The sequence below is a fragment of the Dermacentor variabilis genome, chromosome 10, assembly GCF_050947875.1.
Source record: "Dermacentor variabilis isolate Ectoservices chromosome 10, ASM5094787v1, whole genome shotgun sequence".
NCBI classification, from domain to species: domain Eukaryota; kingdom Metazoa; phylum Arthropoda; class Arachnida; order Ixodida; family Ixodidae; genus Dermacentor; species Dermacentor variabilis.
The window spans coordinates 114230849-114253458 of NC_134577.1; the positions used below are offsets into that span (position 1 = coordinate 114230849).

The window sequence follows — 22610 nt, forward strand, 5'->3', positions numbered from 1 at the left end:
GTGTTACACTTCGGCGTTGGCTCTACCAGCAGGCTGCAGTTGAACGGAAGTTAAAGTAAATGCAACCACCCACACGTTGTGCAAATGAAAAAAAAAACAAGACGTCACAGAAGCACGCAATAAAAAAGCAAAAAGAACGGTGCCATCAGCACTCGGTGTTCCCAGGTGGTCTCCCTCCCATGTACTGACCGAGCCCAATGCTGCTTCACTTCGGGGATCGGACGAGAACCGGCGTATTCAGCATGGTATGGCCGATGGCGAGAATGTGCTCTTTACGACTGCAACTGTATCGTGCTGCTATGTTGTGCAGTCGCCGAATGTATTGCTACAGCATACAGCACGTACGCGGCAGTCTTTCCGTGAACAATACACGCACGCGTCGTGTACGTTGATCACTCCGTTTGTGGTTGTTCGCTGCATGCGTGCGTGCTCGTGCTCACAAAAAGAAGAGGGCGAGCGCCACATTTTGCGCGCGTTGCAGCACACAAGGTGCTTCTTTATTGATGCGTTGTCATTGAGCTGTATTCGGGTGTGATAAGTAAGCGGTTAGAAGCTTGTGCGACTAAATTTTGCCTCATTACGTATACCGCTTACCACCGTCATCATTCCGCGTACAATATCGTGTAGTGGCCTGAATATTGTTGGTGTTACATTTCGCCGTTGGCTCTACCAGCAGGCTCCAGTTGAACGTAAGTTACAGTAAATGCAACCACCCACACGTTGTGCAAATGAAAAAAAAAAGAACAAGACGTCACAGAAGCACGCAATAAAAAAGCAAACAGAACGGTGCCATCAGCACTCGGTGTTCCCAGGTGGTCTCCCTCAAAGTACTGACCGAGCCCAATGCTGCTTAGCTTCGGGGATCGGACGAGAACCGGCGTATTCAGCATGGTATGGCCGATGGCGAGAATGTGCTGTTTACGACTACACCTGTATCGTGCTGCTATGTTGTGCAGTCGCCAAATGTATTGCTACAGCATACAGCACGTACGCGGCAGTCTTTCCGTGAACAATACACGCACGCGTCGTGTACGTTGATCATTCCGTTTGTGGTTGTTCGCTGCATGCGTGCGTGCTAGTGCTCACAAAAACAAAAGGGCGAGCGCCACATTTTGCGCGCGTTGCAGCCCAAAAGGTGCCACTTTATTGATGCGTTGTCATTGAGCTGTATGCGGGTGTGATAAGTAAGCGGTTAGAAGCTTGTGTGACTAAATTTTGCATCATTACGTATACCGCTTACCACCGTCATCATTCCGCGTACAATATCGTGTAGTGGCCTGAATATTGTTGGTGGTACACTTCGGCGTTGGCTCTACCACCAGGCTCCAGTTGAACGTAAGTTACAGTAAATGCAACCACCCACACGCTGTGCAAATGAAAAAAAGAAACAAGACATCACAGAAGCACGCAATAAAAAAGCAAAATGAACGGTGCCATCAGCACTCGGTGTTCCCAGGTGGTCTCCCTCCCAAGTACTGACCGAGCCCAATGCTGCTTCACTTCGGCGATAGGACGAGAACCGGCGTATGCAGCATGGTATGGCCGATGGCGAGAATGTGCTGTTTACGACTGCACCTGTATCGTGCTGCTATTTTGTGCAGTCGCCGAATGTATTGCTACAGCATACAGCACGTACGCGGCAGTCTTTCCGTGAACAATACACGCACGCGTCGTGTACGTTGATCATTCCGTTTGTGGTTGTTCGCTGCATGCGTGCGTGCTATTGCTCACAAAAACAAAAGGGCGAGCGCCACATTTTGCGCGCGTTGCAGCCCAAAAGGTGCCACTTTATTGATGCGTTGTCATTGAGCTGTATGCGGGTGTGATAAGTAAGCGGTTAGAAGCTTGTGTGACTAAATTTTGCATCATTACGTATACCGCTTACCACCGTCATCATTCCGCGTACAATATCGTGTAGTGGCCTGAATATTGTTGGTGTTACACATCGGCGTTGGCTCTACGAGCAGGCTCCAGTTGAACGTAAGTTACAGTAAATGCAACCACCCACACGTTGTGCAAATGAAAAAAAACAAGACGTCAAAGAAGCACGCAATAAAAAAGCAAAAAGAACGGTGCCATCAGCATTCGGTTTTCCCAGGTGGTCTCCCTCCCAAGTACTGACCGAGCCCAATGCTGCTTAGCTTCGGGGATCGGACGAGAACCGGCGTATTCAGCATGGTATGGCCGATGGTGAGAATGAGCTGTTTACGACTGCACCTGTATCGTGCTGCTATTTTGTGCAGTCGCCGAATGTATTGCTACAGCATACAGCACGTACGCGGCAGTCTTTCCGTGAACAATACACGCACGCGTCGTGTACGTTGATCATTCCGTTTGTGGTTGTTCGCTGCATGCGTGCGTGCTAGTGCTCACAAAAACAAAAGGGCGAGCGCCACATTTTGCGCGCGTTGCAGCCCAAAAGGTGCCACTTTATTGATGCGTTGTCATTGAGCTGTATGCGGGTGTGATAAGTAAGCGGTTAGAAGCTTGTGTGACTAAATTTTGCATCATTACGTATACCGCTTACCACCGTCATCATTCCGCGTACAATATCGTGTAGTGGCCTGAATATTGTTGGTGGTACACTTCGGCGTTGGCTCTACCACCAGGCTCCAGTTGAACGTAAGTTACATTAAATGCAACCACCCACACGCTGTGCAAATGAAAAAAAAAACAAGACATCACAGAAGCACGCAATAAAAAAGCAAAATGAACGGTGCCATCAGCACTCGGTGTTCCCAGGTGGTCTCCCTCCCAAGTACTGACCGAGCCCAATGCTGCTTAGCTTCGGGGATCGGACGAGAACCGGCGTATTCAGCATGGTATGGCCGATGGTGAGAATGAGCTGTTTACGACTGCACCTGTATCGTGCTGCTATTTTGTGCAGTCGCCGAATGTATTGCTACAGCATACAGCACGTACGCGGCAGTCTTTCCGTGAACAATACACGCACGCGTCGTGTACGTTGATCACTCCGTTTGTGGTTGTTCGCTGCATGCGTGCGTGCTGGTGCTCACAAAAAGAAAAGGGCGAGCGCCACATTTTGCGCGCGTTGCAGCCCACAAGGTGCCACTTTATTGATGCGTTGTCATTGAGCTGTATTCGGGTGTGATAAGTAAGCGGTTAGAAGCTTGTGCGACTAAATTTTGCCTCATTACGTATACCGCTTACCACCGTCATCATTCCGCGTACAATATCGTGTAGTGGCCTGAATATTGTTGGTGTTACATTTCGCCGTTGGCTCTACCAGCAGGCTCCAGTTGAACGTAAGTTACAGTAAATGCAACCACCCACACGTTGTGCAAATGAAAAAAAAAACAAGACGTCACAGAAGCACGCAATAAAAAAGCAAACAGAACGGTGCCATCAGCACTCGGTGTTCCCAGGTGGTCTCCCTCAAAGTACTGACCGAGCCCAATGCTGCTTAGCTTCGGGGATCGGACGAGAACCGGCGTATTCAGCATGGTATGGCCGATGGCGAGAATGTGCTGTTTACGACTACACCTGTATCGTGCTGCTATGTTGTGCAGTCGCCAAATGTATTGCTACAGCATACAGCACGTACGCGGCAGTCTTTCCGTGAACAATACACGCACGCGTCGTGTACGTTGATCACTCCGTTTGTCGTTGTTCGCTGCATGCGTGCGTGCTAGTGCTCACAAAAACAAGAGGGCGAGCGCCACATTTTGCGCGCGTTGCAGCCCACAAAGTGCCACTTTATTGATGCGTTGTCATTGAGCTGTATGCGGTGTGATAAGTAAGCGGTTAGAAGCTTGTGCGACTAAATTTTGCATCATTACGTATACCGCTTACCACCGTCATCATTCCGCGTACAATATCGTGTAGTGGCCTGAATATTGTTGGTGTTACACTTCGGCGTTGGCTCTACCAGCAGGCTCCAGTTGAACGTAAGTTACAGTAAATGCAACCACCCACACGTTGTGCAAATGCAAAAAAAAACAAGACGTCACAGAAGCACGCAATAAAAAAGCAAAAAAAACGGTGCCATCAGCACTCGGTGTTCCCAGGTGGTCTCCCTCCCAAGTACTGACCGAGCCCAATGCTGCTTAGCTTCGGGGATCGGACGAGAACCGGCGTATTCAGCATGGTATGGCCGATGGCGAGAATGTGCTGTTTACGACTGCACCTGTATCGTGCTGCTATGTTGTGCAGTCGCCGAATGTATTGCTACAGCATACAGCACGTACGCGGCAGTCTTTCCGTGAACAATACACGCACGCTTCGTATACGTTGATCACTCCGTTTGTGATCGTTCGCTGCATGCGTGCGTGCTAGTGCTCACAAAAACAAGAGGGCGAGCGCCACATTTTGCGCGCGTTGCAGCCCACAAGGTGCCACTTTATTGATGCGTTGTCATTGAGCTGTATGCGGGTGTGATAAGTAAGCGGTTAGAAGCTTGTGAGACTAAATTTTGCATCATTACGTATACCGCTTACCACCGTCATCATTCCGCGTACAATATCGTGTAGTGGCCTGAATATTGTTGGTGTTACACTTCGGCGTTGGCTCTACCAGCAGGCTCCAGTTGAACGTAAGTTACAGTAACTGCAACCACCCACACGTTGTGTAAATGAAAAAAAAAGACGTCACAGAAGCACGCAATAAAAAAGCAAAAAGAACGGTGCCATCAGCATTCGGTTTTCCCAGGTGGTCTCCCTCCCAAGTACTGACCGAGCCCAATGCTGCTTAGCTTCGGGGATCGGACGAGAACCGGCGTATTCAGCATGGTATGGCCGATGGTGAGAATGAGCTGTTTACGACTGCACCTGTATCGTGCTGCTATTTTGTGCAGTCGCCGAATGTATTGCTACAGCATACAGCACGTACGCGGCAGTCTTTCCGTGAACAATACACGCACGCGTCGTGTACGTTGATCATTCCGTTTGTGGTTGTTCGCTGCATGCGTGCGTGCTAGTGCTCACAAAAACAAAAGGGCGAGCGCCACATTTTGCGCGCGTTGCAGCCCAAAAGGTGCCACTTTATTGATGCGTTGTCATTGAGCTGTATGCGGGTGTGATAAGTAAGCGGTTAGAAGCTTGTGTGACTAAATTTTGCATCATTACGTATACCGCTTACCACCGTCATCATTCCGCGTACAATATCGTGTAGTGGCCTGAATATTGTTGGTGGTACACTTCGGCGTTGGCTCTACCACCAGGCTCCAGTTGAACGTAAGTTACAGTAAATGCAACCACCCACACGCTGTGCAAATGAAAAAAAAAACAAGACATCACAGAAGCACGCAATAAAAAGCAAAATGAACGGTGCCATCAGCACTCGGTGTTCCCAGGTGGTCTCCCTCCCAAGTACTGACCGAGCCCAATGCTGCTTCACTTCGGGGATCGGACGAGAACCGGCGTATTCAGCATGGTATGGCCGATGGCGAGAATGTGCTGTTTACGACTGCAACTGTATCGTGCTGCTATGTTGTGCAGTCGCCGAATGTATTGCTACAGCATACAGCACGTACGCGGCAGTCTTTCCGTGAACAATACACGCACGCGTCGTGTACGTTGATCACTCCGTTTGTGGTTGTTCGCTGCATGCGTGCGTGCTGGTGCTCACAAAAAGAAGAGGGCGAGCGCCACATTTTGCGCGCGTTGCAGCCCACAAGGTGCCACTTTATTGATGCGTTGTCATTGAGCTGTATTCGGGTGTGATAAGTAAGCGGTTAGAAGCTTGTGCGACTAAATTTTGCCTCATTACGTATACCGCTTACCACCGTCATCATTCCGCGTACAATATCGTGTAGTGGCCTGAATATTGTTGGCGTTACATTTCGCCGTTGGCTCTACCAGCAGGCTCCAGTTGAACGTAAGTTACAGTAAATGCAACCACCCACACGTTGTGCAAATGAAAAAAAAAACAAGACGTCACAGAAGCACGCAATAAAAAAGCAAACAGAACGGTGCCATCAGCACTCGGTGTTCCCAGGTGGTCTCCCTCAAAGTACTGACCGAGCCCAATGCTGCTTAGCTTCGGGGATCGGACGAGAACCGGCGTATTCAGCATGGTATGGCCGATGGCGAGAATGTGCTGTTTACGACTACACCTGTATCGTGCTGCTATGTTGTGCAGTCGCCAAATGTATTGCTACAGCATACAGCACGTACGCGGCAGTCTTTCCGTGAACAATACACGCACGCGTCGTGTACGTTGATCACTCCGTTTGTCGTTGTTCGCTGCATGCGTGCGTGCTAGAGCTCACAAAAACAAGAGGGCGAGCGCCACATTTTGCGCGCGTTGCAGCCCACAAAGTGCCACTTTATTGATGCGTTGTCATTGAGCTGTATGCGGTGTGATAAGTAAGCGGTTAGAAGCTTGTGCGACTAAATTTTGCATCATTACGTATACCGCTTACCACCGTCATCATTCCGCGTACAATATCGTGTAGTGGCCTGAATATTGTTGGTGTTACACTTCGGCGTTGGCTCTACCAGCAGGCTCCAGTTGAACGTAAGTTACAGTAAATGCAACCACCCACACGTTGTGCAAACGCAAAAAAAAAAACAAGACGTCACAGAAGCACGCAATAAAAAAGCAAAAAAAACGGTGCCATCAGCACTCGGTGTTCCCAGGTGGTCTCCCTCCCAAGTACTGACCGAGCCCAATGCTGCTTAGCTTCGGGGATCGGACGAGAACCGGCGTATTCAGCATGGTATGGCCGATGGCGAGAATGTGCTGTTTACGACTGCACCTGTATCGTGCTGCTATGTTGTGCAGTCGCCGAATGTATTGCTACAGCATACAGCACGTACGCGGCAGTCTTTCCGTGAACAATACACGCACGCTTCGTGTACGTTGATCACTCCGTTTGTGGTTGTTCGCTGCATGCGTGCGTGCTAGTGCTCACAAAAACAAGAGGGCGAGCGCCACATTTTGCGCGCGTTGCAGCCCACAAGGTGCCACTTTATTGATGCGTTGTCATTGAGCTGTATGCGGGTGTGATAAGTAAGCGGTTAGAAGCTTGTGAGACTAAATTTTGCACCATTACGTATACCGCTTACCACCGTCATCATTCCGCGTACAATATCGTGTAGTGGCCTGAATATTGTTGGTGTTACACTTCGGCGTTGGCTCTACGAGCAGGCTCCAGTTGAACGTAAGTTACAGTAAATGCAACCACACACACGTTGTGCAAATGAAAAAAAAACAAGACGTCACAGAAGCACGCAATAAAAAAGCAAAAAGAACGGTGCCATCAGCACTCGGTGTTCCCAGGTGGTCTCCCTCCAAGTACTGACCGAGCCCAACGCTGCTTAGCTTCGGGAATCGGACGAGAACCGGCGTATTCAGCATGGTATGGCCGATGGCGAGAATGTGCTGTTTACGACTGCACATGTATCGTGCTGCTATGTTGTGCAGTCGCCGAATGTATTGCTACAGCATACAGCACGTACGCGGCAGTCTTTCCGTGAACAATACACGCACGCGTCGTGTACGTTGATCACTCCGTTTGTGGTTGTTCGCTGCATGCGTGCGTGCTGGTGCTCACAAAAAGAAGAGGGCGAGCGCCACATTTTGCGCGCGTTGCAGCCCACAAGGTGCCACTTTATTGATGCGTTGTCATTGAGCTGTATTCGGGTGTGATAAGTAAGCGGTTAGAAGCTTGTGCGACTAAATTTTGCCTCATTACGTATACCGCTTACCACCGTCATCATTCCGCGTACAATATCGTGTAGTGGCCTGAATATTGTTGGTGTTACATTTCGCCGTTGGCTCTACCAGCAGGCTCCAGTTGAACGTAAGTTACAGTAAATGCAACCACCCACAGGTTGTGCAAATGAAAAAAAAAAAACAAGACGTCACAGAAGCACGCAATAAAAAAGCAAACAGAACGGTGCCATCAGCACTCGGTGTTCCCAGGTGGTCTCCCTCCCAAGTACTGACCGAGCCCAATGCTGCTTAGCTTCGGTGATCGGACGAGAACAGGCGTATTCAGCATGGTATGGCCGATGGCGAGAATGAGCTGTTTACGACTGCACCTGTATCGTGCTGCTATGTTGTGCAGTCGCCGAATGTATTGCTACAGCATACAGCACGTACGCGGCAGTCCTTCCGTGAAGAATACACGCACGCGTCGTGTACGTTGATCATTCCGTTTGTGGTTGTTCGCTGCATGCGTGCGTGCTAGTGCTCACAAAAACAAAAGGGCGAGCGCCACATTTTGCGCGCGTTGCAGCCCAAAAGGTGCCACTTTATTGATGCGTTGTCATTGAGCTGTATGCGGGTGTGATAAGTAAGCGGTTAGAAGCTTGTGTGACTAAATTTTGCATCATTACGTATACCGCTTACCACCGTCATCATTCCGCGTACAATATCGTGTAGTGGCCTGAATATTGTTGGTGGTACACTTCGGCGTTGGCTCTACCACCAGGCTCCAGTTGAACGTAAGTTACAGTAAATGCAACCACCCACACGCTGTGCAAATGAAAAAAAAAACAAGACATCACAGAAGCACGCAATAAAGAAGCAAAAAGAATGGTGCCATCAGCACTCGGTGTTCCCAGGTGGTCTCCCTCCCAAGTACTGACAGAGCCCAATGCTGCTTCACTTCGGGGATCGGACGAGAACCGGCGTATTCAGCATGGTGTGGCCGATGGCGAGAATGTGCTGTTTACGACTGCAACTGTATCGTGCTGCTATGTTGTGCAGTCGCCGAATGTATTGCTACAGCATACAGCACGTACGCGGCAGTCTTTCCGTGAACAATACACGCACGCGTCGTTGTACGTTGATCACTCCGTTTGTGGTTGTGTGCTGCATGCGTGCATGCTAGTGCTCACAAAAACAAGAGGGCGAGCGCCACATTTTGCGCGTGTTGCAGCCCACAAGGTGCCACTTTATTGATGCGTTGTCATTGAGCTGTATGCGGGTGTGATAAGTGAGCGGTTAGAAGCTTGTGCGACTAAATTTTGCATCATTACGTATACCGCTCACCACCGTCATCATTCCGCGTACAATGTCGTGTAGTGGCCTGAATATTGTTGGTGTTACACTTCGGCGTTGGCTCTACCAGCAGGCTGCAGTTGAACGGAAGTTAAAGTAAATGCAACCACCCACACGTTGTGCAAATGAAAAAAAAACAAGACGTCACAGAAGCACGCAATAAAAAAGCAAAAAGAACGGTGCCATCAGCACTCGGTGTTCCCAGGTGGTCTCCCTCCCATGTACTGACCGAGCCCAATGCTGCTTCACTTCGGGGATCGGACGAGAACCGGCGTATTCAGCATGGTATGGCCGATGGCGAGAATGTGCTCTTTACGACTGCAACTGTATCGTGCTGCTATGTTGTGCAGTCGCCGAATGTATTGCTACAGCATACAGCACGTACGCGGCAGTCTTTCCGTGAACAATACACGCACGCGTCGTGTACGTTGATCACTCCGTTTGTGGTTGTTCGCTGCATGCGTGCGTGCTGGTGCTCACAAAAAGAAGAGGGCGAGCGCCACATTTTGCGCGCGTTGCAGCACACAAGGTGCTTCTTTATTGATGCGTTGTCATTGAACTGTATTCGGGTGTGATAAGTAAGCGGTTAGAAGCTTGTGCGACTAAATTTTGCCTCATTACGTATACCGCTTACCACCGTCATCATTCCGCGTACAATATCGTGTAGTGGCCTGAATATTGTTGGTGTTACATTTCGCCGTTGGCTGAACTAGCAGGCTCCAGTTGAACGTAAGTTACAGTAAATGCAACCACCCACACGTTGTGCAAATGAAAAAAAAAAAACAAGACGTCACAGAAGCACGCAATAAAAAAGCAAACAGAACGGTGCCATCAGCACTCGGTGTTCCCAGGTGGTCTCCCTCAAAGTACTGACCGAGCCCAATGCTGCTTAGCTTCGGGGATCGGACGAGAACCGGCGTATTCAGCATGGTATGGCCGATGGCGAGAATGTGCTGTTTACGACTACACCTGTATCGTGCTGCTATGTTGTGCAGTCGCCAAATGTATTGCTACAGCACACAGCACGTACGCGGCAGTCTTTCCGTGAACAATACACGCACGCGTCGTGTACGTTGATCACTCCGTTTGTGGTTGTTCGCTGCATGCGTGCGTGCTAGTGCTCACAAAAACAAGAGGGCGAGCGCCACATTTTGCGCGCGTTGCAGCCCACAAAGTGCCACTTTATTGATGCGTTGTTATTGAGCTGTATGCGGTGTGATAAGGAAGCGGTTAGAAGCTTGTGCGACTAAATTTTGCATCATTACGTATACCGCTTACCACCGTCATCATTCCGCGTACAATATCGTGTAGTGGCCTGAATACTGTTGGTGTTACACTTCGGCGTTGGCTCTACCAGCAGGCTCCAGTTGAACGTAAGTTACAGTAAATGCAACCACCCACACGTTGTGCAAATGCAAAAAAAAAACAAGACGTCACAGAAGCACGCAATAAAAAAGCAAAAAAACGGTGCCATCAGCACTCGGTGTTCCCAGGTGGTCTCCCTCCCAAGTACTGACCGAGCCCAATGCTGCTTAGCTTCGGGGATCGGACGAGAACCGGCGTATTCAGCATGGTATGGCCGATGGCGAGAATGTGCTGTTTACGACTGCACCTGTATCGTGCTGCTATGTTGTGCAGTCGCCGAATGTATTGCTACAGCATACAGGACGTACGCGGCAGTCTTTCCGTGAACAATACACGCACGCTTCGTGTACGTTGATCACTCCGTTTGTGGTTGTTCGCTGCATGCGTGCGTGCTAGTGCTCACAAAAACAAGAGGGCGAGCGCCACATTTTGCGCGCGTTGCAGCCCACAAGGTGCCACTTTATTGATGCGTTGTCATTGAGCTGTATGCGGGTGTGATAAGTAAGCGGTTAGAAGCTTGTGCGACTAAATTTTGCATCATTACGTATACCGCTTACCACCGTCATCATTCCGCGTACAATATCGTGTAGTGGCCTGAATATTGTTGGTGTTACACTTCGGCGTTGGCTCTACGAGCAGGCTCCAGTTGAACGTAAGTTACAGTAAATGCAACCACCCACACGTTGTGCAAATGAAAAAAAAACAAGACGTCACAGAAGCACGCAATAGAAAAGCAAAAAGAACGGTGCCATCAGCATTCGGTTTTCCCAGGTGGTCTCCCTCCCAAGTACTGACCGAGCCCAATGCTGCTTAGCTTCGGGGATCGGACGAGAACCGGCGTATTCAGCATGGTATGGCCGATGGCGAGAATGAGCTGTTTACGACTGCACCTGTATCGTGCTGCTATGTTGTGCAGTCGCCGAATGTATTGCTACAGCATACAGCACGTACGCGGCAGTCTTTCCGTGAACAATACACGCACGCGTCGTTTACGTTGATCATTCCGTTTGTGGTTGTTCGCTGCATGCGTGCGTGCTAGTGCTCACAAAAACAAAAGGGCGAGCGCCACATTTTGCGCGCGTTGCAGCCCAAAAGGTGCCACTTTATTGATGCGTTGTCATTGAGCTGTATGCGGGTGTGATAAGTAAGCGGTTAGAAGCTTGTGTGACTAAATTTTGCATCATTACGTATACCGCTTACCACCGTCATCATTCCGCGTACAATATCGTGTAGTGGCCTGAATATTGTTGGTGGTACACTTCGGCGTTGGCTCTACCACCAGGCTCCAGTTGAACGTAAGTTAGAGTAAATGCAACCACCCACACGCTGTGCAAATGAAAAAAAAAACAAGACATCACAGAAGCACGCAATAAAAAAGCAAAATGAACGGTGCCATCAGCACTCGGTGTTCCCAGGTGGTCTCCCTCCCAAGTACTGACCGAGCCCAATGCTGCTTCACTTCGGGGATCGGACGAGAACCGGCGTATTCAGCATGGTATGGCCGATGGCGAGAATGTGCTGTTTACGACTGCACCTGTATCGTGCTGCTATGTTGTGCAGTCGCCGAATGTATTGCTACAGCATACAGCACGTACGCGGCAGTCTTTCCGTGAACAATACACGCACGCGTCGTTTACGTTGATCATTCCGTTTGTGGTTGTTCGCTGCATGCGTGCGTGCTAGTGCTCACAAAAACAAGAGGGCGAGCGCCACATTTTGCGCGCGTTGCAGCCCAAAAGGTGCCACTTTATTGATGCGTTGTAATTGAGCTGTATGCGGGTGTGATAAGTAAGCGGTTAGAAGCTTGTGAGACTAAATTTTGCATCATTACGTATACCGCTTACCACCGTCATCATTCCGCGTACAATATCGTGTAGTGGCCTGAATATTGTTGGTGTTACACTTCGGCGTTGGCTCTACGAGCAGGCTCCAGTTGAACGTAAGTTACAGTAAATGCAACCACACACACGTTGTGCAAATGAAAAAAAAACAAGACGTCACAGAAGCACGCAATAAAAAAGCAAAAAGAACGGTGCCATCAGCACTCGGTGTTCCCAGGTGGTCTCCCTCCAAGTACTGACCGAGCCCAACGCTGCTTAGCTTCGGGGATCGGACGAGAACCGGCGTATTCAGCATGGTATGGCCGATGGCGAGAATGTGCTGTTTACGACTGCACATGTATCGTGCTGCTATGTTGTGCAGTCGCCGAATGTATTGCTACAGCATACAGCACGTACGCGGCAGTCTTTCCGTGAACAATACACGCACGCGTCGTGTACGTTGATCACTCCGTTTGTGGTTGTTCGCTGCATGCGTGCGTGCTGGTGCTCACAAAAAGAAGAGGGCGAGCGCCACATTTTGCGCGCGTTGCAGCCCACAAGGTGCCACTTTATTGATGCGTTGTCATTGAGCTGTATTCGGGTGTGATAAGTAAGCGGTTAGAAGCTTGTGCGACTAAATTTTGCCTCATTACGTATACCGCTTACCACCGTCATCATTCCGCGTACAATATCGTGTAGTGGCCTGAATATTGTTGGTGTTACATTTCGCCGTTGGCTCTACCAGCAGGCTCCAGTTGAACGTAAGTTACAGTAAATGCAACCACCCACAGGTTGTGCAAATGAAAAAAAAAACAAGACGTCACAGAAGCACGCAATAAAAAAGCAAACAGAACGGTGCCATCAGCACTCGGTGTTCCCAGGTGGTCTCCCTCCCAAGTACTGACCGAGCCCAATGCTGCTTAGCTTCGGTGATCGGACGAGAACAGGCGTATTCAGCATGGTATGGCCGATGGCGAGAATGAGCTGTTTACGACTGCACCTGTATCGTGCTGCTATGTTGTGCAGTCGCCGAATGTATTGCTACAGCATACAGCACGTACGCGGCAGTCCTTCCGTGAAGAATACACGCACGCGTCGTGTACGTTGATCATTCCGTTTGTGGTTGTTCGCTGCATGCGTGCGTGCTAGTGCTCACAAAAACAAAAGGGCGAGCGCCACATTTTGCGCGCGTTGCAGCCCAAAAGGTGCCACTTTATTGATTCGTTGTCATTGAGCTGTATGCGGGTGTGATAAGTAAGCGGTTAGAAGCTTGTGTGACTAAATTTTGCATCATTACGTATACCGCTTACCACCGTCATCATTCCGCGTACAATATCGTGTAGTGGCCTGAATATTGTTGGTGGTACACTTCGGCGTTGGCTCTACCACCAGGCTCCAGTTGAACGTAAGTTACAGTAAATGCAACCACCCACACGCTGTGCAAATGAAAAAAAAAAAACAAGACATCACAGAAGCACGCAATAAAGAAGCAAAAAGAATGGTGCCATCAGCACTCGGTGTTCCCAGGTGGTCTCCCTCCCAAGTACTGACAGAGCCCAATGCTGCTTCACTTCGGGGATCGGACGAGAACCGGCGTATTCAGCATGGTGTGGCCGATGGCGAGAATGTGCTGTTTACGACTGCAACTGTATCGTGCTGCTATGTTGTGCAGTCGCCGAATGTATTGCTACAGCATACAGCACGTACGCGGCAGTCTTTCCGTGAACAATACACGCACGCGTCGTTGTACGTTGATCACTCCGTTTGTGGTTGTGTGCTGCATGCGTGCGTGCTAGTGCTCACAAAAACAAGAGGGCGAGCGCCACATTTTGCGCGTGTTGCAGCCCACAAGGTGCCACTTTATTGATGCGTTGTCATTGAGCTGTATGCGGGTGTGATAAGTGAGCGGTTAGAAGCTTGTGCGACTAAATTTTGCATCATTACGTATACCGCTCACCACCGTCATCATTCCGCGTACAATGTCGTGTAGTGGCCTGAATATTGTTGGTGTTACACTTCGGCGTTGGCTCTACCAGCAGGCTGCAGTTGAACGGAAGTTAAAGTAAATGCAACCACCCACACGTTGTGCAAATGAAAAAAAAAACAAGACGTCACAGAAGCACGCAATAAAAAAGCAAAAAGAACGGTGCCATCAGCACTCGGTGTTCCCAGGTGGTCTCCCTCCCATGTACTGACCGAGCCCAATGCTGCTTCACTTCGGGGATCGGACGAGAACCGGCGTATTCAGCATGGTATGGCCGATGGCGAGAATGTGCTCTTTACGACTGCAACTGTATCGTGCTGCTATGTTGTGCAGTCGCCGAATGTATTGCTACAGCATACAGCACGTACGCGGCAGTCTTTCCGTGAACAATACACGCACGCGTCGTGTACGTTGATCACTCCGTTTGTGGTTGTTCGCTGCATGCGTGCGTGCTGGTGCTCACAAAAAGAAGAGGGCGAGCGCCACATTTTGCGCGCGTTGCAGCACACAAGGTGCTTCTTTATTGATGCGTTGTCATTGAACTGTATTCGGGTGTGATAAGTAAGCGGTTAGAAGCTTGTGCGACTAAATTTTGCCTCATTACGTATACCGCTTACCACCGTCATCATTCCGCGTACAATATCGTGTAGTGGCCTGAATATTGTTGGTGTTACATTTCGCCGTTGGCTGAACTAGCAGGCTCCAGTTGAACGTAAGTTACAGTAAATGCAACCACCCACACGTTGTGCAAATGAAAAAAAAAAACAAGACGTCACAGAAGCACGCAATAAAAAGCAAACAGAACGGTGCCATCAGCACTCGGTGTTCCCAGGTGGTCTCCCTCAAAGTACTGACCGAGCCCAATGCTGCTTAGCTTCGGGGATCGGACGAGAACCGGCGTATTCAGCATGGTATGGCCGATGGCGAGAATGTGCTGTTTACGACTACACCTGTATCGTGCTGCTATGTTGTGCAGTCGCCAAATGTATTGCTACAGCATACAGCACGTACGCGGCAGTCTTTCCGTGAACAATACACGCACGCGTCGTGTACGTTGATCACTCCGTTTGTGGTTGTTCGCTGCATGCGTGCGTGCTAGTGCTCACAAAAACAAGAGGGCGAGCGCCACATTTTGCGCGCGTTGCAGCCCACAAAGTGCCACTTTATTGATGCGTTGTTATTGAGCTGTATGCGGTGTGATAAGGAAGCGGTTAGAAGCTTGTGCGACTAAATTTTGCATCATTACGTATACCGCTTACCACCGTCATCATTCCGCGTACAATATCGTGTAGTGGCCTGAATACTGTTGGTGTTACACTTCGGCGTTGGCTCTACCAGCAGGCTCCAGTTGAACGTAAGTTACAGTAAATGCAACCACCCACACGTTGTGCAAATGCAAAAAAAAAAACAAGACGTCACAGAAGCACGCAATAAAAAAGCAAAAAAACGGTGCCATCAGCACTCGGTGTTCCCAGGTGGTCTCCCTCCCAAGTACTGACCGAGCCCAATGCTGCTTAGCTTCGGGGATCGGACGAGAACCGGCGTATTCAGCATGGTATGGCCGATGGCGAGAATGTGCTGTTTACGACTGCACCTGTATCGTGCTGCTATGTTGTGCAGTCGCCGAATGTATTGCTACAGCATACAGCACGTACGCGGCAGTCTTTCCGTGAACAATACACGCACGCTTCGTGTACGTTGATCACTCCGTTTGTGGTTGTTCGCTGCATGCGTGCGTGCTAGTGCTCACAAAAACAAGAGGGCGAGCGCCACATTTTGCGCGCGTTGCAGCCCACAAGGTGCCAATTTATTGATGCGTTGTCATTGAGCTGTATGCGGGTGTGATAAGTAAGCGGTTAGAAGCTTGTGCGACTAAATTTTGCATCATTACGTATACCGCTTACCACCGTCATCATTCCGCGTACAATATCGTGTAGTGGCCTGAATATTGTTGGTGTTACACTTCGGCGTTGGCTCTACGAGCAGGCTCCAGTTGAACGTAAGTTACAGTAAATGCAACCACCCACACGTTGTGCAAATGAAAAAAAAACAAGACGTCACAGAAGCACGCAATAAAAAAGCAAAAAGAACGGTGCCATCAGCATTCGGTTTTCCCAGGTGGTCTCCCTCCCAAGTACTGACCGAGCCCAATGCTGCTTAGCTTCGGGGATCGGACGAGAACCGGCGTATTCAGCATGGTATGGCCGATGGCGAGAATGAGCTGTTTACGACTGCACCTGTATCGTGCTGCTATGTTGTGCAGTCGCCGAATGTATTGCTACAGCATACAGCACGTACGCGGCAGTCTTTCCGTGAACAATACACGCACGCGTCGTGTACGTTGATCATTCCGTTTGTGGTTGTTCGCTGCATGCGTGCGTGCTAGTGCTCACAAAAACAAAAGGGCGAGCGCCACATTTTGCGCGCGTTGCAGCCCAAAAGGTGCCACTTTATTGATGCGTTGTCATTGAGCTGTATGCGGGTGTGATAAGTAAGCGGTTAGAAGCTTGTGTGACTAAATTTTGCATCATTACGTATACCGCTTACCACCGTCATCATTCCGCGTACAATATCGTGTAGTGGCCTGAATATTGTTGGTGGTACACTTCGGCGTTGGCTCTACCACCAGGCTCCAGTTGAACGTAAGTTAGAGTAAATGCAACCACCCACACGCTGTGCAAATGAAAAAAAAACAAGACATCACAGAAGCACGCAATAAAAAAGCAAAATGAACGGTGCCATCAGCACTCGGTGTTCCCAGGTGGTCTCCCTCCCAAGTACTGACCGAGCCCAATGCTGCTTCACTTCGGGGATCGGACGAGAACCGGCGTATTCAGCATGGTATGGCCGATGGCGAGAATGTGCTGTTTACGACTGCAACTGTATCGTGCTGCTATGTTGTGCAGTCGCCGAATGTATTGCTACAGCATACAGCACGTACGCGGCAGTCTTTCCGTGAACAATACACGCACGCGTCGTTGTACGTTGATCACTCCGTTTGTGGTTGTGTGCTGCATGCGTGCGTGCTAGTGCTCACAAAAACAAGAGGGCGAGCGCCACATTTTGCGCGCGTTGCAGCCCAAAAGGTGCCACTTTATTGATGCGTTGTAATTGAGCTGTATGCCGTTGTGATAAGTAAGCGGTTAGAAGCTTGTGCGACTAAATTTTGCATCATTACGTGTACCGCTTACCACCGTCATCATTCCGCATACAATATCGTGTAGTGGCCTGAATATTGTTGGTGTTACACTTCGGCGTTGGCTCTACCAGCATTCTCCAGTTGAACGTAAGTTACAGTAAATGCAACCACCCACACGTTGTGCAAATGAAAGAAAAACAAGACGTCACAGAAGCACGCAATAAAAAAGCAAAAAGAACGGTGCCATCAGCACTCGGTGTTCCCAGGTGGTCTCCCTCCAAGTACTGACCGAGCCCAACGCTGCTTAGCTTCGGGGATCGGACGAGAACCGGCGTATTCAGCATGGTATGGCCGATGGCGAGAATGTGCTGTTTACGACTGCACATGTATCGTGCTGCTATGTTGTGCAGTCGCCGAATGTATTGCTACAGCATACAGCACGTACGCGGCAGTCTTTCCGTGAACAATACACGCACGCGTCGTGTACGTTGATCACTCCGTTTGTGGTTGTTCGCTGCATGCGTGCGTGCTGGTGCTCACAAAAAGAAGAGGGCGAGCGCCACATTTTGCGCGCGTTGCAGCCCACAAGGTGCCACTTTATTGATGCGTTGTCATTGAGCTGTATTCGGGTGTGATAAGTAAGCGGTTAGAAGTTTGTGCGACTAAATTTTGCCTCATTACGTATACCGCTTACCACCGTCATCATTCCGCGTACAATATCGTGTAGTGGCCTGAATATTGTTGGTGTTACATTTCGCCGTTGGCTCTACCAGCAGGCTCCAGTTGAACGTAAGTTACAGTAAATGCAACCACCCACATGTTGTGCAAATGAAAAAAAAAAAACAAGACGTCACAGAAGCACGCAATAAAAAAGCAAACAGAACGGTGCCATCAGCACTCGGTGTTCTCAGGTGGTCTCCCTCAAAGTACTGACCGAGCCCAATGCTGCTTAGCTTCGGGGATCGGACGAGAACCGGCGTATTCAGCATGGTATGGCCGATGGCGAGAATGTGCTGTTTACGACTACACCTGTATCGTGCTGCTATGTTGTGCAGTCGCCAAATGTATTGCTACAGTATACAGCACGTACGCGGCAGTCTTTCCGTGAACAATACACGCACGCGTCGAGTACGTTGATCACTCCGTTTGTGGTTGTTCGCTGCATGCGTGCGTGCTAGTGCTCACAAGAACAAGAGGGCGAGCGCCACATTTTGCGCGCGTTGCAGCCCACAAAGTGCCACTTTATTTATGCGTTGTCATTGAGCTGTATGCGGTGTGATAAGTAAGCGGTTAGAAGCTTGTGCGACTAAATTTTGCATCATTACGTATACCGCTTACCACCGTCATCATTCCGCGTACAATATCGTGTAGTGGCCTGAATATTGTTGGTGTTACACTTCGGCGTTGGCTCTACCAGCAGGCTCCAGTTGAACGTAAGTTACAGTAAATGCAACCACCCACACGTTGTGCAAATGCAAAAAAAAAACAAGACGTCACAGAAGCACGCAATAAAAAAGCAAAAAAAACGTTGCCATCAGCACTCGGTGTTCCCAGGTGGTCTCCCTCCCAAGTACTGACCGAGCCCAATGCTGCTTAGCTTCGGGGATCGGACGAGAACCGGCGTATTCAGCATGGTATGGCCGATGGCGAGAATGTGCTGTTTACGACTGCACCTGTATCGTGCTGCTATGTTGTGCAGTCGCCGAATGTATTGCTACAGCATACAGCACGTACGCGGCAGTCTTTCCGTGAACAATACACGCACGCTTCGTGTACGTTGATCACTCCGTTTGTGGTTGTTCGCTGCATGCGTGCGTGCTAGTGCTCACAAAAACAAGAGGGCGAGCGCCACATTTTGCGCGCGTTGCAGCCCACAAGGTGCCACTTTATTGATGCGTTGTCATTGAGCTGTATGCGGGTGTGATAAGTAAGCGGTTAGAAGCTTGTGCGACTAAATTTTGCATCATTACGTATACCGCTTACCACCGTCATCATTCCGCGTACAATATCGTGTAGTGGCCTGAATATTGTTGGTGTTACACTTCGGCGTTGGCTCTACGAGCAGGCTCCAGTTGAACGTAAGTTACAGTAAATGCAACCACACACACGTTGTGCAAATGAAAAAAAAACAAGACGTCACAAAAGCACGCCATAAAAAAGCAAAAAGAACGGTGCCATCAGCATTCGGTTTTCCCAGGTGGTCTCCCTCCCAAGTACTGACCGCGCCCAATGCTGCTTAGCTTCGGGGATCGGACGAGAACCGGCGTATTCAGCATGGTATGGCCGATGGCGAGAATGAGCTGTTTACGACTGCACCTGTATCGTGCTGCTATGTTGTGCAGTCGCCGAATGTATTGCTACAGCATACAGCACGTACGCGGCAGGCTTTCCGTGAACAATACACGCACGCGTCGTGTACGTTGATCATTCCGTTTGTGGTTGTTCGCTGCATGCGTGCGTGCTAGTGCTCACAAAAACAAAAGGGCGAGCGCCACATTTTGCGCGCGTTGCAGCCCAAAAGGTGCCACTTTATTGATGAGTTGTCATTGAGCTGTATGCGGGTGTGATAAGTAAGCGGTTAGAAGCTTGTGTGACTAAATTTTGCATCATTACGTATACCGCTTACCACCGTCATCATTCCGCGTACAATATCGTGTAGTGGCCTGAATATTGTTGGTGGTACACTTCGGCGTTGGCTCTACCACCAGGCTCCAGTTGAACGTAAGTTACAGTAAATGCAACCACCCACACGCTGTGCAAATGAAAAAAAAAACAAGACATCACAGAAGCACGCAATAAAAAAGCAAAATGAACGGTGCCATCAGCACTCGGTGTTCCCAGGTGGTCTCCCTCCCAAGTACTGACCGAGCCCAATGCTGCTTCACTTCGGGGATCGGACGAGAACCGGCGTATTCAGCATGGTATGGCCGATGGCGAGAATGTGCTGTTTACGACTGCAACTGTATCGTGCTGCTATGTTGTGCAGTCGCCGAATGTATTGCTACAGCATACAGCACGTACGCGGCAGTCTTTCCGTGAACAATACACGCACGCGTCGTTGTACGTTGATCACTCCGTTTGTGGTTGTGTGCTGCATGCGTGCGTGCTAGTGCTCACAAAAACAAGAGGGCGAGCGCCACATTTTGCGCGCGTTGCAGCCCAAAAGGTGCCACTTTATTGATGCGTTGTAATTGAGCTGTATGCCGTTGTGATAAGTAAGCGGTTAGAAGCTTGTGCGACTAAATTTTGCATCATTACGTGTACCGCTTACCACCGTCATCATTCCGCATACAATATCGTGTAGTGGCCTGAATATTGTTGGTGTTACACTTCGGCGTTGGCTCTACCAGCATTCTCCAGTTGAACGTAAGTTACAGTAAATGCAACCACCCACACGTTGTGCAAATGAAAGAAAAACAAGACGTCACAGAAGCACGCAATAAAAAAGCAAAAAGAACGGTGCCATCAGCACTCGGTGTTCCCAGGTGGTCTCCCTCCAAGTACTGACCGAGCCCAACGCTGCTTAGCTTCGGGGATCGGACGAGAACCGGCGTATTCAGCATGGTATGGCCGATGGCGAGAATGTGCTGTTTACGACTGCACATGTATCGTGCTGCTATGTTGTGCAGTCGCCGAATGTATTGCTACAGCATACAGCACGTACGCGGCAGTCTTTCCGTGAACAATACACGCACGCGTCGTGTACGTTGATCACTCCGTTTGTGGTTGTTCGCTGCATGCGTGCGTGCTAGTGCTCACAAAAACAAGAGGGCGAGCGCCACATTTTGCGCGCGTTGCAGCCCACAAGGTGCCACTTTATTGATGCGTTGTTATTGAGCTGTATGCGGTGTGATAAGTAAGCGGTTAGAAGCTTGTGCGACTAAATTTTGCATCATTACGTATACCGCTTACCACCGTCATCATTCCTCGTACAATATCGTGTAGTGGCCTGAATATTGTTGGTGTTACACTTCGGCGTTGGCTCTACGAGCAGGCTCCAGTTGAACGTAAGTTACAGTAAATGCAACCACCCACACGTTGTGCAAATGAAAAAAAAACAAGACGTCACAGAAGCACGCAATAAAAAAGCAAAAAGAACGGTGCCATCAGCACTCGGTGTTCCCAGGTGGTCTCCCTCCCAAGTACTGACCGAGCCTAATGCTGCTTAGCTTCGGGGATCGGACGAGAACCCGCGTATTCAGCATGGTATGGCCGATGGCGAGAATGTGCTGTTTACGACTGCACCTGTATGGTGCTGCTATGTTGTGCAGTCGCCGAATGTATTGCTACAGCATACAGCACGTACGCGGCAGTCTCTCCGTGAACAATACACGCACGCGTCGTGTACATTGATCACTCCGTTTGTGGTTGTTCGCTGCATGTGTGCGTGCTAGTGCTCACAAAAACAAGAGGGCGAGCGACACATTTTGCGCGCGTTGCAGCCCACAAAGTGCCACTTTATTGATACGTTGTCATTGAGCTGTATGCGGGTGTGATAACTAAGCGGTTAGAAGCTTGTGCGACTAAATTTTGCATCATTACGTATACCGCTTACCACCGTCATCATTCCGCGTACAATATTGTGTAGTGGCCTGAATATTGTTGGTGTTACACTTCGGCGTTAGCTCTACCAGCAGGCTCCAGTTGAACGTAAGTTACAGTAAATGCAACCACCCACACGTTGTGCAAATGAAAAAAAAAAACAAGACGTCACAGAAGCACGCAATAAAAAAGCAAAAAGAACGGTGCCATCAGCACTCGGTGTTCCCAGGTGGTCTCCCTCCCAAGTACTGACCGAGCCTAATGCTGCTTAGCTTCGGGGATCGGACGAGAACCCGCGTATTCAGCATGGTATGGCCGATGGCGAGAATGTGCTGTTTACGACTGCACCTGTATGGTGCTGCTATGTTGTGCAGTCGCCGAATGTATTGCTACAGCATACAGCACGTACGCGGCAGTCTTTCCGTGAAAAATACACGCACGCGTCGTGTACGTTGATCACTCCGTTTGTGGTTGTTCGCTGCATGCGTGCGTGCTAGTGCTCACAAAAACGAGAGGGCGAGCGCCACATTTTGCGCGCGTTGCAGCCCACAAGGTGCCACTTTATTGATGCGTTGTCATTGAACTGTATGCGGGTGTGATAAGTAAGCGGTTAGAAGCTTGTGCGACTAAATTTTGCATCATTACGTATACCGCTTACCACCGTCATCATTCCGCGTATAATATCGTATAGTTGCCTGAATATTGTTGGTGTTACACTTCGGCGTTGGCTCTACCAGCAGGCTCCAGTTGAACGTAAGTTACAGTAAATGCAACCACCCACACGTTGTGC

The 22610-nt window shown here is 49.6% G+C and overlaps 21 non-coding genes and 14 pseudogenes across 21 annotated transcripts; all 35 read right to left on the minus strand.

The window, feature by feature from the left end:
- Positions 1–140: 140 nt before the first annotated feature.
- Positions 141–259, minus strand: LOC142561454 (5S ribosomal RNA; annotated as a pseudogene).
- A 528-nt stretch (positions 260–787) lies between these two features.
- On the minus strand, positions 788–905 carry LOC142562904 (5S ribosomal RNA). Its single transcript, XR_012824215.1, has one exon. It is a non-coding gene; the product is annotated as a 5S ribosomal RNA (ribosomal RNA).
- Positions 906–1431: 526 nt separating this feature from the next.
- LOC142561836 (5S ribosomal RNA) lies at positions 1432–1550 on the minus strand (annotated as a pseudogene).
- A 523-nt stretch (positions 1551–2073) lies between these two features.
- On the minus strand, positions 2074–2192 carry LOC142561869 (5S ribosomal RNA; annotated as a pseudogene).
- Positions 2193–2717: 525 nt separating this feature from the next.
- Positions 2718–2836, minus strand: LOC142561090 (5S ribosomal RNA). The gene has a single exon (XR_012823619.1). It is a non-coding gene; the product is annotated as a 5S ribosomal RNA (ribosomal RNA).
- Positions 2837–3361: 525 nt separating this feature from the next.
- Positions 3362–3479, minus strand: LOC142562905 (5S ribosomal RNA). Its single transcript, XR_012824216.1, has one exon. It is a non-coding gene; the product is annotated as a 5S ribosomal RNA (ribosomal RNA).
- A 524-nt stretch (positions 3480–4003) lies between these two features.
- LOC142562455 (5S ribosomal RNA) lies at positions 4004–4122 on the minus strand. Its single transcript, XR_012823909.1, has one exon. It is a non-coding gene; the product is annotated as a 5S ribosomal RNA (ribosomal RNA).
- A 521-nt stretch (positions 4123–4643) lies between these two features.
- LOC142561870 (5S ribosomal RNA) lies at positions 4644–4762 on the minus strand (annotated as a pseudogene).
- A 524-nt stretch (positions 4763–5286) lies between these two features.
- Positions 5287–5405, minus strand: LOC142562810 (5S ribosomal RNA). Its single transcript, XR_012824121.1, has one exon. It is a non-coding gene; the product is annotated as a 5S ribosomal RNA (ribosomal RNA).
- Positions 5406–5930: 525 nt separating this feature from the next.
- Positions 5931–6048, minus strand: LOC142562906 (5S ribosomal RNA). The gene has a single exon (XR_012824217.1). It is a non-coding gene; the product is annotated as a 5S ribosomal RNA (ribosomal RNA).
- Positions 6049–6574: 526 nt separating this feature from the next.
- On the minus strand, positions 6575–6693 carry LOC142562466 (5S ribosomal RNA). Its single transcript, XR_012823910.1, has one exon. It is a non-coding gene; the product is annotated as a 5S ribosomal RNA (ribosomal RNA).
- Positions 6694–7217: 524 nt separating this feature from the next.
- On the minus strand, positions 7218–7335 carry LOC142561670 (5S ribosomal RNA; annotated as a pseudogene).
- Positions 7336–7862: 527 nt separating this feature from the next.
- Positions 7863–7981, minus strand: LOC142562742 (5S ribosomal RNA). The gene has a single exon (XR_012824056.1). It is a non-coding gene; the product is annotated as a 5S ribosomal RNA (ribosomal RNA).
- A 525-nt stretch (positions 7982–8506) lies between these two features.
- On the minus strand, positions 8507–8625 carry LOC142562041 (5S ribosomal RNA; annotated as a pseudogene).
- A 525-nt stretch (positions 8626–9150) lies between these two features.
- Positions 9151–9269, minus strand: LOC142561455 (5S ribosomal RNA; annotated as a pseudogene).
- A 527-nt stretch (positions 9270–9796) lies between these two features.
- On the minus strand, positions 9797–9914 carry LOC142562907 (5S ribosomal RNA). The gene has a single exon (XR_012824218.1). It is a non-coding gene; the product is annotated as a 5S ribosomal RNA (ribosomal RNA).
- A 524-nt stretch (positions 9915–10438) lies between these two features.
- Positions 10439–10557, minus strand: LOC142562477 (5S ribosomal RNA). Its single transcript, XR_012823911.1, has one exon. It is a non-coding gene; the product is annotated as a 5S ribosomal RNA (ribosomal RNA).
- A 524-nt stretch (positions 10558–11081) lies between these two features.
- LOC142561487 (5S ribosomal RNA) lies at positions 11082–11200 on the minus strand (annotated as a pseudogene).
- Positions 11201–11725: 525 nt separating this feature from the next.
- On the minus strand, positions 11726–11844 carry LOC142562811 (5S ribosomal RNA). The gene has a single exon (XR_012824122.1). It is a non-coding gene; the product is annotated as a 5S ribosomal RNA (ribosomal RNA).
- A 524-nt stretch (positions 11845–12368) lies between these two features.
- On the minus strand, positions 12369–12486 carry LOC142561027 (5S ribosomal RNA). The gene has a single exon (XR_012823558.1). It is a non-coding gene; the product is annotated as a 5S ribosomal RNA (ribosomal RNA).
- Positions 12487–13011: 525 nt separating this feature from the next.
- Positions 13012–13130, minus strand: LOC142562743 (5S ribosomal RNA). The gene has a single exon (XR_012824057.1). It is a non-coding gene; the product is annotated as a 5S ribosomal RNA (ribosomal RNA).
- Positions 13131–13657: 527 nt separating this feature from the next.
- LOC142562042 (5S ribosomal RNA) lies at positions 13658–13776 on the minus strand (annotated as a pseudogene).
- Positions 13777–14302: 526 nt separating this feature from the next.
- LOC142561457 (5S ribosomal RNA) lies at positions 14303–14421 on the minus strand (annotated as a pseudogene).
- A 525-nt stretch (positions 14422–14946) lies between these two features.
- On the minus strand, positions 14947–15064 carry LOC142562908 (5S ribosomal RNA). The gene has a single exon (XR_012824219.1). It is a non-coding gene; the product is annotated as a 5S ribosomal RNA (ribosomal RNA).
- A 525-nt stretch (positions 15065–15589) lies between these two features.
- On the minus strand, positions 15590–15708 carry LOC142562488 (5S ribosomal RNA). Its single transcript, XR_012823912.1, has one exon. It is a non-coding gene; the product is annotated as a 5S ribosomal RNA (ribosomal RNA).
- Positions 15709–16232: 524 nt separating this feature from the next.
- LOC142561488 (5S ribosomal RNA) lies at positions 16233–16351 on the minus strand (annotated as a pseudogene).
- A 524-nt stretch (positions 16352–16875) lies between these two features.
- Positions 16876–16994, minus strand: LOC142562812 (5S ribosomal RNA). The gene has a single exon (XR_012824123.1). It is a non-coding gene; the product is annotated as a 5S ribosomal RNA (ribosomal RNA).
- A 525-nt stretch (positions 16995–17519) lies between these two features.
- LOC142561028 (5S ribosomal RNA) lies at positions 17520–17637 on the minus strand. The gene has a single exon (XR_012823559.1). It is a non-coding gene; the product is annotated as a 5S ribosomal RNA (ribosomal RNA).
- A 527-nt stretch (positions 17638–18164) lies between these two features.
- Positions 18165–18282, minus strand: LOC142561011 (5S ribosomal RNA). The gene has a single exon (XR_012823543.1). It is a non-coding gene; the product is annotated as a 5S ribosomal RNA (ribosomal RNA).
- Positions 18283–18807: 525 nt separating this feature from the next.
- LOC142562500 (5S ribosomal RNA) lies at positions 18808–18926 on the minus strand. Its single transcript, XR_012823913.1, has one exon. It is a non-coding gene; the product is annotated as a 5S ribosomal RNA (ribosomal RNA).
- A 524-nt stretch (positions 18927–19450) lies between these two features.
- On the minus strand, positions 19451–19569 carry LOC142561977 (5S ribosomal RNA; annotated as a pseudogene).
- A 525-nt stretch (positions 19570–20094) lies between these two features.
- LOC142562814 (5S ribosomal RNA) lies at positions 20095–20213 on the minus strand. The gene has a single exon (XR_012824125.1). It is a non-coding gene; the product is annotated as a 5S ribosomal RNA (ribosomal RNA).
- A 525-nt stretch (positions 20214–20738) lies between these two features.
- Positions 20739–20856, minus strand: LOC142561029 (5S ribosomal RNA). Its single transcript, XR_012823560.1, has one exon. It is a non-coding gene; the product is annotated as a 5S ribosomal RNA (ribosomal RNA).
- Positions 20857–21379: 523 nt separating this feature from the next.
- LOC142561935 (5S ribosomal RNA) lies at positions 21380–21498 on the minus strand (annotated as a pseudogene).
- A 526-nt stretch (positions 21499–22024) lies between these two features.
- LOC142561936 (5S ribosomal RNA) lies at positions 22025–22143 on the minus strand (annotated as a pseudogene).
- Between the last annotated feature and the right edge of the window lie 467 nt (positions 22144–22610).